Here is a 19,000-nt window from a genome sequence, read left to right as displayed (position 1 = left end):
CCCCAGAGAGGGGGCACGATTGAGAAGCCCAGTGCGGGCTTGATGAGCCCCAGGAAGGGGACAACTTTGAGAAGACCAAGTTGGGCACGGTGAGCCCCGGAGAGGGGGGCGTCTTATTGAGAAGCCCAGTGTGGGCGTGGTGGTCCCAGAGAAGGGGGCAGCACTTGAGAAGGCCCCAGAGATGGGTAGCGTATGTAGAGAGACAGACCAACGTCGATTCCATCTGCGAGGCTTGGGGCGTGGTATCAGGGGTGGTTGGAGCCACGCATAGCCCATAAGGCTAGGGTGCCCCAAAGCACCCATTTGTAGGACAAGATCAACAAGGAGTCTGGGAAAACTACAGGGTCCGAATAAACATAGAGACGTGTCCAAGAGGGCGTAAGGCAGCCTCCCAACCAATTTAAACCATCAAAGATGTGGCGGGTGAGAAATAGAGGGTGCCCTTGGGCCAACTTGAAACGGAGAGGGGGCCTTAAGGAGATCACAGCCCTCCTGTAGGACCCTGCTATGACAGGGGGGAAAAAAAAAAGGATTGCAATAGAAAACCCTGACTCTATCACTAACTGTTCCTCCTAAGTAGAGGGAACACCTTGTTTTTGGTTAGCCACTTGTGTCATAAGTACCAACCAAATCATTTATGTGCTGTCTAACCCAATGTGTCTGAAGAGTGGTCCACCCATAGAAGGGTCACCTCTGAGGGTGAAAGGAGTGGGTTGTTTGTCACCACTTTCAAATTTTAGCCATGCTTACAGACTAATATAAATTCAAACTTATTCCCAACAGAAGGTGATGTTGAAAAGTCTAAGGGTAACGCCCTTGGTTAAACTGCCTCTGAACACTGGATAGATCGCAAACATATGGGGCCTAGTGCTTTGTTTCATTGATGGAGTGGGTGGAGCCTCCCATGGAAAGGGGGAAGGCGGGGAGTGTTGCAGCTGGCCAGGATCAGGGCAGGGTTTGCACTCCAGCTGGTAGTGGGGAGGTTGCAAACCCCTCCCCACTCCTGGCCAGCTGCAATCTCCCATGAGACACTCCACCTGCCTCAACAGTCTGAATTCACCAGCTGCATCTGATCTCAAATGGACCATCAGTCTCTGTTGTTGTTCATTTTGATCCTCTGCTTCTATTTCTACTCATGTTTGCTGAGAAACTTTGCGTAGCAGAAGGTTTGATGCTCCTGCTACTTTAAGAGAAGGCAGATTGAAGTTGGAGAAATCTGCAGGTGCTGTAGGAGGCAGTCAGAGTCATCTAACCCAAAAGGGGACTGGGCTTACATTATGTAAGCCAAGAGCCTGAGCTGGGGCAGTAGTCTGATTCTGGCAGCTAAGATGTGAAGAACTCCAGAACAGCAGGGCTTCATCCAGGCTCCTGGCAAACACCTAAGCTGGGGTGAAGTGGGTTGGTGGGCTGGGTATTCAGCGAAGGGGCAGTGTTGGTCTCAGCTGGCCTGGGAGCAGGGCAGGGCCCAAAAGAAAGGGTCCAAGGCCAAAGAACAGGGCGACAGCTGAATGGTGCTGAGAGCAAGGAGGGTCAGGGACCCATAGCCCACAAGAGGGGAGAGGCAAAGTCACAGACTCATAGCCCAGGAAAGAAGAGAAGGGCCAGGGGGCACAGAGGTCTCAACTGGCTTAGGAGCAGGGCCAGGGTCAAGGAAGGTTCAGAGGTCAAGGAGGGGCCAGAGACTGCCAGGCCTAGGGAACCCAGAGATCTCAACAGGTGTTGGAGCAGGGCCAGGGTTTAGGGGGAGGGACCAAAGATTGGAAGGGTAACAGCTGGAGACTGACAGGGTCAGGGACCTGAAACACAGAGAATGGTGGACTCATGGAATAAGCAGATTAATGGACGGGCCAGCTGGGCCCAGGGGCCACTACCAATAAGGGGTCCCCAGGATCTTCATCACCAGGGAAGCAAAAGCCATGGTTTTAAGCTTGGCACTATTTTTGTCTCCCAGTGGGAAGACAAAAATGGCACCAAGTTTAAAACTGCAGCTTTCACTTTAGTTTCCCTGTGAGCTGGAAGCAGGACCCCTCCACCAATGGGGCAGGAGCGCAGAGGCTGCGGCTGGGCTGGGAGTGCCATGCTACACCATGCCTCTGTGAGCAGGTGTGGGGGGGGCGGGGGCTTAAGGGACTATAGCCTCCCCAAAATTCACCTTAGCCCCCTGTAGCCACCCCTCCCTGCACTGCCTGCCACCCACCCACAGAGACGTGGTGCTTCTGGCCCGGTCCAGCCCTGTGCATCTGCACAGCCATGACACAGCCGGGGAGCAGCTCCCTACAGGTAAGTCTAATAGGGGCCAGGGTGGGGAGCTGGATGGAGTCAGGGGTGGTTTGTGGCAGGAGAGGTGGGGGGGCTGCTTTGGAGTGATAGAGAGTGGGAGGGGTGAGGTCCCATGAGGGGAAAGTGTGTGTTTGGGTCTGTCTGTCTGTCTGTCTGTCTGTCTGTGTGTGTCCAGCACTGTTGGGAGGGGCCGGACCAGCCTGGAGAGCTTCAGTGGAGGGAAGGGGCCTCCAATTTTCTCCTTTCCCAGGGCCCCGAAAATCCTTAATCTGCCTCTGAATGACCAAGGGCCTAGTGCCTCAGGAGGGATGGGATCAAGGTCAGGGACCCAGGGCCACACCTAGGAGTAGCCAAGATGGCCAAGGCACCCAGGTGTAGGCAGACAGAAACAGCTAGAGAGTAAATGGTGACATCTGCAAGGCATGTGTGTGGTTCCTGGGGAGGATGGAACCCATTATATTAGTCCTTAAGGAAAGTGATGAGCAATGAGACCTAAGCTCAGGAGCGGATGAGATCTCACTCAGAGATCTCAAGGGCAGTCTTCTTTTTCTAAGTACTTATTTCCATTATGGTATGGCAGGAAAGCAGAAAGGGGAGAAAGCTTAAGAGGCCAAGGACACAACAGGAGCAGGGTGATATCAGAAGGCATCATGGCCACCCCTAGGATCCTTGCTTAATGCTTCTATCAAATTTGATGCTTTATTTTTGTATTAAGTCTAACTGTGGAGTTGGTGCTGTGACTGGGGAAAAAGTAATATGCAGTGGGCACATCTATACAAAATGCTGTAATGTGCTGTAGACTGATGCACATTAAAGAGTCACTAAAGGTGCACTAAACTAATGCACATTAGATTAATCTAATGGGCTGTGTGTAGATGAAATGAGAGGCATGTTTACATGACACTTTAAAGTGTGCTAAATGCTTTTGCACTGCTTTAATGGTGTCATTGTTTACATGCCTTGGCAGTGTATTGTGCATTAATTCCAGCCGCTGTAGGAAATTTGGTGGTGTAATGTGCCTTAAATAACTTGGGGCACAGCAAACTAAAACTTTTTTGAGGCCTTTTAGTTTGCTGCCCTTACAACCGTGGAGCAAAACACTGGGCTCTGTGCAGCTCCACAGCTGTGCAGGAAACCCTGCAGGCAGCCTGAAAGTAGCCCAGGAAAGCAACTCTGCCCAAGAAAAGCAGCGAGCCTGATCTATTTTTTTTTTTTTCTCCTTTCTCCCCTAGAGCCTACCTGCCTGCCTGAGCTACACAGGGACCCAGTGCTTTTCTCCACAGCTGCAGTGCCCCCCAGGGCTTCCCGAGCCAGGTACCTGCGAACGGGTGCTGCCTGTCGTGGGGCCGCAGCTGCTGTAGAGGGAAGCACCAGCCCCACCTCCAGCATCTCAGGGACCACTCTGCCTGCTGGCAGCTCGCCCTCCCCTCCTCGCCAGAGAGGCAGTTAAGTCAGCAAGGTGTTTGCATGACACAGAGGGTTTAATCAGCCATAAATTGAAGCGGTGTTTTTTAAAACCCACCGCTTTAATTTAAGGCCACTGTTTCATCTACACATGCCCATGTACACTTTTCTAGTACTTAAAAATACAGGGTATTTTTACACATGGTCTGGGGGGTTGGGGGAGGTGGGATGGCACTTTTAATTAGAGCAGCTCTTGGAGCTGCTCTAATTAAAGTGCCACAGTGTCTCATGTATCAGTGTTCCCACACTTAAAAAAGGTAGTGGGGGCGCTTGAACTAAAGCTTGTTCAATGAGCTTTAGTTCAATCACTCCAGTCACCATTTTTAAAAGCAGAGATGCTGATACACAAGATGCAGGAAGCTGCTGGAGCATGGCAATTGAGTCTGCTCCAGTGTGCTCTAATTACAACATATTGTAGCAGACTTCCCACTTGTGTACAGGCACCCACAAGTACTAGATTGAATGTGCATTAGCAAATGCATAGACACTGACTGGGAACAAAGGGCATGTGTAGATGAAACAGGGGCCCTAAATTGAAACAGTGGGTTTTAAAAAACACCACTTCAATTTAGGACTGATTTAAACCCCTGTGTCATGCACACACCTTACCTGCCACTCTGGCAGGGAGGGAAGGGTGAGCTGCCGGCAGGCATAGTGGTCCCTGGACTGTGGGGGAGCTGGTGCTTCCCTCCATGGCAGATGTGCACCCCCCCTCCCCCAGCGACACCTGCCTACAGGCACCTGGCTCTGACAGTCCCAGGGGACATTGCAGCTGCAGAGAGAAACACGGGGCCCCTGGGCAGCTCAGGCAGGAAGGCTTTGAGGGGTGGGGGGAAGATCAGGCTTGCTGCTTTTCTTGGGTGGAGCTGCTTTCCCTGGCTGAGTGTCAGTCTGCCTGCAGGGCTTCCTGCAAAGCTGTGGAGCTGCACAGAGCCTGGTGCTTTGTTCCACGGCTGTAGGGGCAGCCTAGAAGAGTTCTAGTTTGCTGTGCCCCAAGTCATTTAAGGCGCGTTATGTCACCAAATTTCCTACAACGGCTGGAATTAATGTGCAATATGCTGCTGAGGTGTGCAAACACCGATACCATTAAAGTGGTGCGAAAGCATTTAGCCTGCTTTAAAGTGTCGTGCAAACACACCTCTTATTTAGTCTACACATGGCCAAATTTGCTCCCTGCCAGCCAGTCTACTAGGGGGCAGGCCTCTGGCCAGGAGCAGAGCACTGTGGCTGACAGCTCCTCCAGCCATGGGGAAGGGGCAGCTCCTCTGCAGCATCTATTTGGCCTTTAGACCCCTGGCCTGCCCCCTGGGCCCTGGGGCCAGCTGCTGCCTGCTCCTGGCCACTGGGGCTTTCCTTGGGCCTGTCTAGGCAACAGCAGTGCTGCTCAGCCTTGGCTAGAGCCAGAGGGCTCTGCTGCCTATTCCCTGGCCCCTGTGCCTTGTGCCCTTGTAGCACAGGCACATTTTGACTCTGGCACTCAAGCAAGCCACTGGCCTTGCTCTCAGGCCCTCTTGCTGCACCTGCCTCCAGTCCCTGGCAGAGACACCCAACAGACATGGCAGTCTCCCCAAGCCCAGGGTGCTCAGCCTGAAGCTCCAACTGGGGGCAGAAGGAACTGAAGACCTCATGGCATTATGGGTTGACACTGAGGTTTAGCAACAGTTCAGCCAGGGCACTGGGCCAATGCCCACATGTATGATCAGATGACGTCCCATGTGAGGAAGCATGAGCATAACCACTCTGAGAGGCAGTGCAGAGTCAAAGTAAAGGACTCATGGGTGCAGTGTGTGAAGGTTACAGATCACAACAGGCAGTCCGGAGTAGACCACAGGAGCATACCATGCGTGATGGAGCTGGCCAGGATCCTTGCTCCCAGGAACCCAGGCCATGGGAGGCATGTTTACTGTAACACTGGTGGCCTGCCAGAGCCCCCACTGCTACCAAGCTCCAAAGCAGAGGCCCTGGAGGAGGGTTCTTTGGGTCAGCAGTGCCAGTTCCTTATCCAGTGTGGGCAGTCTGGGCTGGCACCTACCCTGGCACCTGCTGCCATGCAGTGAGAGTGGAGAGGACAGGCCAGGAAGGGTCCCACCCACGGCCAGCTCCAGCTACTCCACATGGCCGGCGGCCCTCTCTGGAGTCAGGCACCAAGCCTCCAGTCACCCAGGAGCTTGCAAGCAGCCAGACCACTTCCCCACCACCAGGCTCCAAGACCGACAACCAGGACCACCTGCCATGCCCAGCTGTTAAGCCCCACACAGGGAGGAGGTCTTGGAACTTCCTGGGCCCATGCCACTTCACCCACCCCCAGCCTGCAGGCCTGGTGCTAGGGGCCTCACACAGGGAGTGGGGACTTCCCTTCCCCCTGCCCTCCTCCCCCTGCCTGGCTGAGCTCCCCCCTGCCCCTCACAGTTGCCCTCTACAGCATGCAGAGAGGCAGAAGGCAATGCAGAACTTTATTGAGCAGGCAATGCCTTCCCAACTAGGCAGCCAGGGGCCTGTCACATACGAAGAACCTCATGGATGGCAGCAGAGATCTCCTCGGGCCAAGAGGGTTCAGGGACTCCTAGCATAGGCAGAGGTACCACTCAAGGCAGTGGCGAGCATTGCAGGGAAGTGAGGGCTTGCCTGGGGCAACTTCAAAGCTCATGGCTCCACTCCGGGTTCTCAGCTGCACCCGGGGTACTATGACAATCATCATCAGCAGGGTGTAGTGGGTCAGGAATCTCTCAATGCACTTGAACAGCTTTGTGTGGCATACCATGGGGACTTTCACCAGGGGCACACACAGGGTGCAGGCCAGCATTGGGGTTGGACCTTCCCTAGGCTGCCTCTCCAGAGACGCCTGCAGGGGGAAGGGCTGAGGCAACACCAGCTCCATGTCCCAACGAGAAGGGGGAGCTCCTCATCCCTCATCACAGCGGGTGTGAGCCTGGCCTCATGGGAGCAAGCTGTCTGGCCTACAGGAGGAGAAAGGCGGGGAATTGGTCTGGAGCAGCCATGACAGCTGCTGCCAGGAGCCAGTCCTGGCCCAGCCTGGGGAGGGGATCAGGAAAGCAAGCTGCCTGAGGCAAGTATCAAGCAGGCCACCTGCCCCTACAAAAGGAGTGGGGATGGCGGTCTTAGTTGGCGGCCTTCTGCAGTAGGTGCTGCCTGGCAACTTACCATGGTCCCTGGGCACCTGTGCATACATCACCCCCAATTTGAGGTTAGGTGGTGCATAGCACCTTGGTATACTGCATGTTATCTCTGAAATGTTGCAAAATTTCATAAAAAGCATCTCTGTCCTTGCTCTACATGTTCTGCACCTGGTTGTGGGGGAGAGACATCAGCCACCACTGGGGATGTGGCATCAGGGATGGTGACCACAATGGCCAGTGCCCTCTGCATGAGCAACCTCACCCAGGATCACGCACTGCTTGACTGGCTGGTCCCCATCACGGAGGAGCAGCTGGCCAACTTGTTGGCCTGGAACTAGGCAGCAGAAGCATACGAGCACCAGAGGGAGGTGTGTAAGCAGGAGCAGGTGAACTGCAGGCAAGAGAGAGACTGGGAGAAGTGGGCATAATGTGCCCAGCTCCTGGAGCTTGAAGAGAGGTGTGTTTCCCTCCTTGAAAAGATGGTGGACACCCAGGAGCAGCAGGCCAGTGTGGTGGCTTGGGCAGTGGTGGACACACAGGAGGACTGCTGGGTACTCAACAGCATCCTGGCCCTGGTGACCTCATTCATGCTACCCAGTGCCCAGCCACTAGCTCAGGCTCTGCCTGCCACCTGGCAGCCACCAACTGCCCAGCCACAGGCCCAGGCCCAGGGCCGTGGGCCTGGCAGGAGGCCCTATGCCAGGTGCAGTGGCCAGGGTACGCTGCCTCTACTCCTGTGCCAGTTCTTCTGCCATCTGGACTGATCACCTGGGCTTGCATCCCCAATCCCCCACCTGCCATGTGACCCCCTGAATGGGAGATGGCTCCTGCTGAGCCCAGTCCCATGAAGGGTGGTGGGAGCAAGCTGGCTAGTGCCCACCTGCACCCCTGGGCTTCCGGCCTCACTGCAGTGTTTGCACCCAGTAGGGTGCTGGGTGGTTCTTTCCAGGCTTCTTGCCATAGGTGCTGCCAGTGCACTGTTCCCCCCTCCTATCCACCAACCACACTGCTGTGTATAGCTGCATGGGGAAGAGGGTGTTTTGTTGGTGGAAGGCTTTGAGGTTGAGGGGGTGGGATTAGGGAAGCAGGGGTGGGAGTGTGTTGTTGTGGGTGGGAGGACGGAGTGTGCTGTTGTGGGGAGAGGCAGGGGGGAGTGTGCTGTGCTGGAGGAAAATAAACCTTGTTGAATGGGAATTGTCCAGAGTGCAAGTAGTCTTGAGGGAGTGCTAGGCCCAGAAGCCCTACTGTGGGTGGGGTGGGGGGAGGAGGTGGTCTGCAGTAGAGCTGTGAAAAGCTTCAGTAGCTGATTTAGATTCAGAGGAGATCTGGATGGATTCAGGGACCGAATCTCCAATCTGAATTGAAGTGGGAGACCAAGTAAAATTTCCAAATCAATTTGAAACATCCAAATAGATTCAGAAAAGATTTGGCCAATTTGACCATAGACTAAATAGGCAGCTGACAACTGCCTCCAGCTCATAAATTTGTTGGGTTTGGGGAAGGGGGGAGGGAGGGACAGATTGGGGCTGGGACAAGCTGCCCAGCCAGGACAGGGCAGCACATCACATTACTTGGGGAGGAGGACAGGGGGGGATGGCAGATTGCAGGTGTGGCAGCGCTGGGAGCGGGGCCTAGTCCACAGGTGCCTCACAGACATAGTGCCCTATCTGCCACTGTTGGGGAGGGGGAGGCAGGGAGAGTTCATGGTGCATCCACCACAGATTCCCAGAACAGCATCCTCTGCCAGGTTGTGCCTGCCTGTCCTCCCTACATTGGAGACCCCTGCCAGGCTGAGTCCATCCCCCCTTGGAGACTCCTGGCACCCGGGCAGCTGTGGCCAGATGCTGAAGATTCCCCTGGCTGCTGCAGGAGGTGAAAGCAGGGCGGGAGCAGCACTAGATCAACTTAATCCTATAAGGATTAAATCTGCTCCCAAAAGGGCACATGTGTAGTTCCATTCCCAGGGTTGACTTACTGCACAGTAAGTCTAAATAACATTAATTACATGTGTAGGTGCATCCAGTGTTTTTCAAATATTGTAAGAAAAGATGGGTAGTAAAGTTTAGCTCTTATCCTTTTAAAAGTTTTTTTCATAATATGAATACACATTCTCATAACAGTAGCCTATGAAATATATACTTATTTTACTAATGATGCTATAGTAAGATGATCTATCTGCTATTTTAAATAATGTTGAAATTAACTTGTGAGGTACATCTTCTTGCCTGCCACACTTTTTATTTAATCAGGCATTTTTATTTGCTTTCCTCTTATCCATATCAGCACTAGATGGAAATGCAGTGGAGCCAAGATAACTTTGGAATCTAACTCCATAAACTCTTGCAAAGATGAAGGTTTGCAAACTGGCTGGGAGGTCAAATATAGCTGCAGTCAAAAAGTGTTGTAGGCATCATAGGCCTGTACAGCATGGGCCGTGTCATAACCTGACCCAAGCTTGACCTATGTAGCAATGACAAGTTAAGCATGCATTGTGGACAGTGATTGATAAGGTGCATTAGCATAATACAAGGAAATGGAAAAGGATTGGCATAGCTCCAGAGCATAACCAAATATGAAAAACCCTGTATTAAGTTTATGCCCTGATTAAACAATGCAACTTCAGACTTTTCTGAAGCTCAGCAAAAAAAGAACCAAATCAGTGAAAGTCCCCAAGGGAACAGAGAAGCCTGACCAGTGGACCTGTTTTCCCCTTGGATCCAAAGTTATGTAAGCCATGTCTTTATTAATTTAATACAAGTCTTTATTACTTTAAATAATGTTTAAATAATGTGTATCCAAATAAAGCTTTTGAATTGTGACCAGAATAGTTTCAGTGGTCATCAGTATCACTCTCAATTCCAGTTAAAATTTAGAAATCAATGCATCATATTGCTGAGATGCTCCAGCTGATTGCTCTTGCTTTTTTGTTCAAAGGGTGCCACTTCTCCATGGAGCTGTGTGGAACCACTTATGGACGCCAGTTTTTCAGAGAACTGGTGCCATTTGATTAAGTAAAAGCTGTGGCAGACAGCTATATGGTTTATCTTTACTTTATAGCCTGCTACTTCCCAACCTAACCCCCACCCTGAAAGGGGCATTGGGCCCATGACACAATGGCCCTACTTTTTTTTCTTACCCCTTTGTGAAGTTAAGATCTGGCAGCAGCCTGTGCCCCCTTGCACATGACTAAGGCTGGGATCAGAGATAGGATCTTAAATTCTATGCTGAATTAAGTAATAAACACCTTGACGTTCATTCCAGTAGTAGTAGCAGACTTATGTTATGTGTCACCACTTAACTTCCTTGAACTGTTGTTGGGAGATGTGCATATTTTAGTAGTTTCTTCCAGAGTACAGTTTTCTACTGTATACTATTTATTCTATATTAATTTTATTGATGCTTTTTTGTTTTACAGTCTCTATACTAACTTTTCATTTTTGTAATTTCCTTTAATAAAATGAAAACCATATGTTGCTTTGTTGAAACACTTTGTTGTAGCACAACTTACAAAATAGTCTCTTCAATCAGAAAAGCACTTTTCATTGCGTTCTGAGGAATCATGAAATGGGAAAGAAAAACAGCTCCAGCAAATCAATTGAAATGCCTTTTAATGTAGAACTTTTAGTGTTTGTGCAATAACGGAACATTCTGAAGAGAGGTAGAACGCTTATAGCGGCTAGGGCTTAGATTTTCAGAAGAGTCATCAGTGAGAATATGGTGTCAGTCTCCTTGATGTTCCTTTGAATATCCCAACTTAATTTTGTTTACTCTTGTGGTGCTGGAGTCTGGATTATAAAATGGAATGTAAACTAAGGAAGAATTCTTTAATTCAGACTGTCAGAAGTTCATGAATTCCTAATCTGGAACGTGTTTGGAATTTTGTTATCCAGTCCTTTCTTTCTGGGGTGCTATATTTGTCTTGCATCAAGGCTTTAATGCTGCTATTATTGGGTTATTATAGCACTTAAAATTAGCATATAACTATTATATATGGTTAGCTATAATAACCATAATGCTATTATAACTGGGTGAATCAGTGGTCTTAGCAGCATTAATAATCACAGGAATCTAAAGGTATCAGTTATAATGTTGGTAGCCCATGTTCCTCCTTTTAAATTAACTGTTCTTACTAAGAAAGATGTAGAGCAAGGGGAGGCAAACTTTTCTGACTACAGGCCAGAATGACCCACCCTGAGTCGCAAGTGATGTGGATGCTAAGACCTGGCTTCCACCACCATCTTCCCTTGTGGTGGCCTGGGGAAAGCACTCCACAGCTTGGTCTGCCCTGCTGCCAAATACCACTGAAGCCCCATGTACACCGGCTGGATACAGCGGTTCTGCAGGCTAGATCCAGCCTGTAGGCTACCAGTTGCTTGACATAGAGAAAGCACTGTTGACCTCTTTACCAGTTTTAAAATGTGGACCAGGGCAGGAAAGTATCATTGCTAAAGATGTGTTTTAGAGTTTACTAGATTTAGGCAAACCAGTGGCTGACTGAACCAAATTTAAAACTATTTATATCAGAAGCTGCATCCTTTAGGCTATTGGGGGGGGGGGGGGGGATTCTTGTGTTATAGAGAAACTCACCCTTGGGCAGAGGGCTTGGGCATCATCACAAACTTGGAAAAGGCAACCAACCAACTTTTAGGCTTTCTCATAGATTTCATAGACATTAGGGCTGGAAGGGACCTTGGAAGATCAAGTTCAGCCCCCTGCCCAAAGGGCAGGAAGTCAGCTGGGGTCACAGGATCCCAGCAAGATAAGCATCCAGTTTGCTCTTGAAGGTGTTCAGTGTAGGCGCTTGAACCACCTCCGGTGGCAGGCTGTTCCAGACCTTGGGGGCTTGGACAGTAAAGAAATTCTTCCTTATGTCCAGCCTGAAACGGTCTTGTCGTAGTTTATGACCATTCGACCTCATCATCCCTTGGGGCGCTCTGGTGAACAAACATTCCCCCAGATACTGGTGGTCACCCCTGATAAACTTATAGGTGGCCAATTGTTTCTCAATTGTTTTGTTTTAAACTTTAGCAAATGATCATTATTTAAGAGAATTGAGAAAGTTGCTTCATAGTCAAAGTCAATCTAATGGTGTAAATGGAGATTGTTCCAGCTGGATATCTTCCAGAAACAAAGAGAGCACCAGGAAACCTTTGAGATCCACAAGGAGGCTTTGTACACAGCAAGTAACCATGGATCTCAGCAACAGATTGGTAATATCAGATAGTTTCTTTTTGCATGGTAACTTTTAAGCAAAGCAAAATGATTGAGTTAGAGTGACCTAATAAAGGACTATACTTGTAATTAATATTACCATAGGGTTCTGATGCTAGTGCAGTAAACAGAGAAAATACAATTTCTTATGGGGTGTTTGGAAACAGTTGTCCTTTAGCTAAATATTGTTAGACAGGCAGCAATGTAGACACTGTAACTATGCTGTAATGATAGAGAAAATATCCTAATGTGGTGACCAGTATTTCTTCACTAAAATTCCAAAGATATATCTACAGGTGAATTAAATGTGAATTTAAAGTGCTTAGGATATAGTGAGCTGAAATCACTACATTTCTGAATGGGAGTGTTTCTGCAGGGGGTTAATATGTTTTAATTAAGGATACTGGCAAAGTAACTTTGGAGCCTAAAGGGATATAAGCATAGCAAAACTACTCCAATTTTTGCCCTGCTTCATCAATGACATCATTTAGCTCACTTTTACCACACGCTACAAGTTGGTGCACAGGGAGCTGTAACAGCTGTTGTTCACTCATGAGCAGTAGCTCCCCCTTCCTTTCGAAACCTCTCCAAGTGAACATTTGTTTATGCCTTGATACACTTTAAAGTGACATCTCTAGCTAATTTGGCTATCTTCCCATGAAGATATCAACCCTGTAGCTGGCCGCTAGATTGTTCTTGGTGGCAGGAAAGGGCTGCCCTTGGCTGTATGGTATTCTCATCACATTTCACACTGGAGTGACTAAATGGATTTTTATCCACAGGCTCCTATTGACTACTCCCTAGTGAATCATCACATGGCCCACAACTTAATCTTTTATGCATGGCCTCTCTCTAGGGGGCAATGTAACCTGTCCAGCATTTGTTTTACAGAGTCATAAATCTTAATCTCTTTTCCCTTACCCAGTGCTCCTAGGAAATCTCACTGTAAAAATGGTTGCAAAAGAATCTCTCTTAGTAACACTATCGTAGAAACAAATTCACAGAAGTAAGTTCTGAGATGCCAGAAAATGTTCACTCTGCTGCAGATGGCTTTGTAGGTGCTTGTACAGAGGCCAGGCTACTCCAATGCACTGTAATTACACTCCATTGGAGCAGACTCAATCTACTCGAGTGTGCTAATTAGTGCATTCCGTCCAGCCTCCACTACTCATGTATCAGCTTCCTTGAGGTTCAAAATGGCGGTGGGGGTGCTTTATCTAAAGTTCATCGAACAAGCCTTAATTAGACTGCCCCAATGCCATTTTGAAGTGTGGGGATGCTGATATATGAGATGCTGAGAGCTCTTGGAGCTGCTCTAATTAAAGCATCGCCTCCCCCGCCCCCCTTTTGACGCGTGTGTAAAGCAACTCTGTGATTCCCCAAAAATAGGCTAGTGCATGGCCCAGCCTGGCTTGGAACCGTGTGGTATAAAGCCCCTCTTCTGGCTCTCCACTCAGTGGTGGATTTCCTGCTTGCTCCTCTGTTAGTGATCAGTTTGTCATCCCTTACTATGGGCTGCACTAAGAAATACACTTGTAATACATTAGTGACATAAGTGAGTTTTGCTGTCATCACTACTGGATACAACACAAATGATTGTTTTAAATTTCCTGTTAAAATAAGTCACTCAGTACTATTACCTAGTGCTGAATTTCACACTGTAGTAAGAAATGTATTGGTGTAATACTGACTATGATGAAACAGCCTACCTTGAAAAATCAAAAATTCTGTGGAAGCTGTAACATTATTTGTCTGTTTCATGTCTTTATGTGTTAGGGTTTTAATGCCTTTAAAAAGTTTACTTCCTTTAGGTTTCTTTAATGCTTCATAGAGTTTCTTTAATGCTTTTCCCTTGGCATATAGATCCTCCTCTCCTCCAACTTGAGTTGCTAGTTTAGATCTTCATACTTAATTTTTAGCACCAAAAATAAAAGCAGGTTTTTTCCTTATTTGTTAGTAGTTGAGCATAAAGAACCTAGGGCTAAGGGCGTACAGAAAGAACAGTGTGAACACTTAGCTTGGGGAAAATCTAAATGAGCAAGTTGTTTGATTTATCTTTCCTGGTACTTTTGTTACTTCATGTTTGAAGTACAAAGTATGCAAATTGGGATTTGCCAGTTTTTCATTGAGGCAGTGGTGAAAGAGGTCATGCTTAATTGGGTCCTTGAGTCCTTCAGTGTTGTTTTTTGTCAGCATTGCTTTTGCTGCAGCTGTTGTTTGGGAGCCAATTTGACTTGACATAACTGAATGGACGAGTTGGTGATTGGTGCAGCAATTGTTGGCTCCTAACATAGCTCAGTTAATGTGGGCATCTTTGCAATCCTAAGCATGAACAATGACATAGTCAATCAAGTGTCAGTGCTTAGATCAGGGGTCAGCAACCTCTGGCATGAATGCTGAGTATGGCACACAAGGCCATTTTGCTCAGCACACCACCGCCAGCCCGGGCTCTAAGCAGCTGCTGCCAGCCATGGAGCCCAGGCTGCTCCCAGCAGGTGGCAGGGAGGCTGCAAGGTCTGCTGCAAGAAGACCGGGTTCCATGGGCTGGCTGCAGCTGGGAGGCTGCAAACAGCTGCTCTGGCATGTTGGCACTCTGGCACCATCCAAGGTAGACATTGTGGTTTTTTTGGCACTCTGGCCAAAAAATGTTGCCTACCCCTGGCTTAGATCATGGGTTCTGCCATGATGTCTGACTTTGCCCGGTCTTACCTTGTCAGTGGTTTCATTCTGGAGATTCAAGTCCCTTCCAACTCTGGCATTGAAACTGATAAGCAGAATAAGTCCGTCTCCCTCTGGAATATCAAGGACTTGGTCAATGTTAGCTCAGAATTTCTCCTTGGTTTCGTTGGCAGTGTCAAGAGTTGGGGCATACATGCTAATGACAGTGGCATATTGGCTCCCTGCTAATTTAAGACAGAATATAATGAGGTGCTCATTAATTCTGATAGAGGACTTGTTGAGTTGGTTTATGAGTTCCATCTTAATGGCAAACTAACTCTGTGAAGTCGGTGTTCTCCGTCCTGTTTATCCTTCTAAAAGAGGGTATAGCCACCTCCTTGTTCTTTGAGCTGCCCATATCTTGCTCACCAGGTTTTGCTCAGTGAAGTGATGTCAATATTGTGTCACCTGAGCCTCTATTGTAGTATGATGCTCTGGGCATTCATTATTAGGATTATCTATGAGGGTCCTGATGTTCCAGGTCCTGAAAATGTGTCATTGTTGATTTGAACTTCAGTAAATGTGATCCTACTAGATGCAGTTATCTAATCAGAAAAAAGGTAGGCAGACTTGTTTAGGGCACCTCTTTCTAGGTGCCTCCCCATGTAGGGTGAGCAGAGTAGATCCTAAACAGGGCCGCTTAGTCATAGTTACCATTGTTGAATCATACTCCTGCCTCATCCAAGTGCTAGATGACCTTCTTATAACTGCTGCCCTTGTGTCAGTTCATGATTAGGAGCTTCCAGGCCTCTCAATCCTGTTCCCATTGTCACTAACAGGTCTCCAAAGGGCTTGAAGAATGTGCTAGAAAAGTTGTTTTCATGGAAGAGATGTGTATTTAATTTCTTTTATTATGGAGAATCTGCTGTACATCAGCTTTCACACGGTTCTTGACAGAACAGGACTCTGATCCAATGGCAAGGAGACCAAGACAACTGGAGATACTATTCTACTGCATCCTTCATCCACCTTTGCAGTCATTGAGGACTGGTAGACCCATGACTGGGTGCTGGACAGGCTTATTATAATAGTGACTTGTACTCGCCATGTCACATCACCATCAAAAGATATTTGTGGCTTTTCAGGAAGGAAAGCATTGCCATGTTCTGATCCTACCACATCCTGGTGGTGCAGCCGCTGTTTGGTCTCTGACTGCTTATTCATCAGAGTTACCCCTGCATATTTAGCAGCTAAAATTCCGTGAAGGTCATTCCACTATCTGCCACCTTTGGACACATTGGGCATGTCTACACATGCCTCTCTTAAGCAGGCTTAGCCTAAAATTGCCATTTTTAAGGTTCATTAAGTGCATGTGTCTACATGTGTACACCCTTAATGTACCTTACAAATGCTTATTTAAGGCTATATGAGCCTAAATTTGATGCCTGAATAAAGCAGGCATCAAATTTAGGTGCAAATAGCTAAGTTGTATTAGCACATGTATAGACTCACTAATGCGCATTAAAGCAGTGCGCGTCAATGAACAGACACTGTTAATGCACATTAGCACATGTGCAGGTGCGCTAAGGTGACTTGGCTATTTGCACCTAAATTTAATGTGCCTTAATGTACATTAGCACATCCACACGTAGACACATGCCTAAATCACCTTCAGCAAAGGTGCATTAAGTTTAGGCACGCATAAATACGTGTGTAGACATGCCCACTGGGTAGCAGTACATCTCTGCCACCAGAAGAGAGAATGTTGGCAGTACTGAGGTGCCTTCCAAACCACTAGCATCAGCATCTGTGAAGAGACACTTGGATTCTTTGCCAGGAAACATCAAGACTGGTTTGATGAGAATGACCGGGAGATCCAAGAGTTGATAGACTGCATGCACAAAATCTTTTGTGCTTGGTAGAATTACATCAACTCCAAGAAAAAGAAATTGAATCACCAACAAGCCAAACCATTCCATCCTCATATCAAAGGAGGACCCATGATCTGAAGAAAAGATAGTGGGAAGACAAGGCTAAGGAGATTCAATATCTCATTGACATCCATGATATGCATATTTTTTTCAATGCCATCTATGGTTCAAGCACTTAGAGAACAACTCCCTTGAGATGTAAGGATGGAAGAGACCTGATCAAGGAAAGGGGAAACATCAATGCCCATTGGAAGAAGAATTTTTAAGACCTTCTCAATCAAGACTCTGCTGCTGAGAGTGATTTTCAACTCCATCCTGCAACACCCAGTCAGAGCCAATCTCAGAATCTTTTCTCACCTTTGAGGTGAGGAAAGCCTTGAAGAATGACAAGGCATCTGGAGCTGGTGGAATCCCTGCCAAAATCTTCAAGCAAGGTGGGAGAGGAGCTCACATAAGTTCCATGCCCTCATCTGAAGCATCTAGAATGATAAGCAGCTCCCAGAGGACCTCATGGATGCTATGATCATTACAATCTTCAGGAAAGGAGATGGGTCTGACTGTGGGAATTACAAAGGGATAAACTTGCTGTTAATCACAGGAAAATTTAATTGCAAGAACACTCCTGAACAGTTTCCTTTCACTTGCTGAAGTTCTCCTCCCAGAATCTCAGTGTGGGTTTAGGGCACCAAGAGGCGCAACTAACATTTTCACTACTTGCCAGGTGCAGGAAAAATGCCAGAAACAACATAAACCTCTCTACAGGGGCTTACTTGACTTCATAAAAGCCTGCAACTCTGTCAGCTGAAAAACACGGTGGAAGAAATTTTTGATATATGGATGGATGCCCACTGAAATATGTCACCATTCTTTGCTTGTTCCATGATGGTATGCAAGTGGTGGTTCTCAGTATCTACCACAGAGCATTTTGAGGTTAAGACAGGACATAAGCAAGGCTGTGTCATCGGTCCAACACCTCTTTTTGATATTCCTTACCTCCAGGCTACATCTGACCACCAACAAGCTTCCAGTCAGAGTGGAGCTAAACTTCCAAATGGATGGTAGGCTATTTTATCAACTCCAAGCCAAAACCAGGATTACTCTGAGCTCAATCATCAAGCTTCAGTATACTGATAAAGCAGACCTTCATGTAATCAACACCTTTACCAAGGCATATAAGAAAATGGGACTGATGCTTGACATTTAGAAAACTAAGGTCCTCCATCATCAAGCTCTTAATCAGCAATTTCCAGCTCTGGTAATTAAGATTTACAGTGAGACTCTAGAGAACATTGAGTACTCCCAGTACCTCAGAAGCCATCTCTTGTAGAAGGCTAACACTGAAGAAATCTAACATCACCTCAGAAGTGTAACTGCAGCCTTCTGACACCTGAGGAAACAGGTGTTCAAATATTGTGATATTAGATCTGAAACCAAACTCACGGTTTATAAGCAGTCATGATCCCCATCTTATTGTACAGAGATGAGAGATGGACAATGTAAGGAGACATCTTTAAGCTACTGGAGAAGTACCATCAATTACAGCTGTGCAAAATTTCAACGGGTACTTCATTTTGAATCTGCTTTGGTGCATTTCGAATTCAAAACAGCAAAATCAAAATGAAACAAAAGGCTTTGAAATGAAATAAGGGCGCTTGAAACGTTTCAAAACGTTTCGAGTTTTGAAGCTAGGCTTGCTGCAGCTAAACAGAAACTAAGGAGAGGGAGGGGAAAGAGGGGGAAGGACTGCTCTGATATTGACATCTAGCTCCCTCTTTGATTCCCCAGCTCTTCCTGAGGGGCACAGGCCCCCTATCTGCATGTGGAGTTTCAGCAGGCTGCCACTGCAGTTTCAGTGGCAGCCTGCTGAAACCCAGTGCAGAGATCCGGGGGTCCGTGCCCTTCAGGAAGAGCTGGGGGAAGTGATCAGAGAGCTGGGGAATTGAACTAGGAGCTGGGGGAGTGTTCAGGTCCCTGAACATTCCCCTAGTTCCCAGTTGGATTCCCCAGCTCCCTGATCTTTCCCCCAGCTCTCTGATTGCTCCCCACAGCTCTTCTCTGGGGGTGTGGGTCCCCAGATGATGTGGCTGCCACTGCCGCTGCTGGCTGGGACCAGCACTGGGTGCAGCCCATGCCAAGTGCCAGGAAAATTGGTGCTGTGGCTGCCCCCAGCTGGCAGTGGCAGTATGCTGCCATCCCGCATGCAGATCTGGGACCTGTGCCCCCCAGGAAGGCTACAAGGTTGTGCCAGACTCCTCCCAGGGGGCACAGGCCTCCAGATCTGCATTCGGGATGATAGCAGGCTGCTGCTGCCAGATAGGG

The sequence above is a fragment of the Alligator mississippiensis genome, chromosome 3 (assembly GCF_030867095.1).
Source record: "Alligator mississippiensis isolate rAllMis1 chromosome 3, rAllMis1, whole genome shotgun sequence".
NCBI classification, from domain to species: Eukaryota; Metazoa; Chordata; order Crocodylia; family Alligatoridae; genus Alligator; species Alligator mississippiensis.
The sequence above is the reverse complement of the archived record's forward strand: the minus strand, read 5'-3'. Positions refer to the sequence as shown.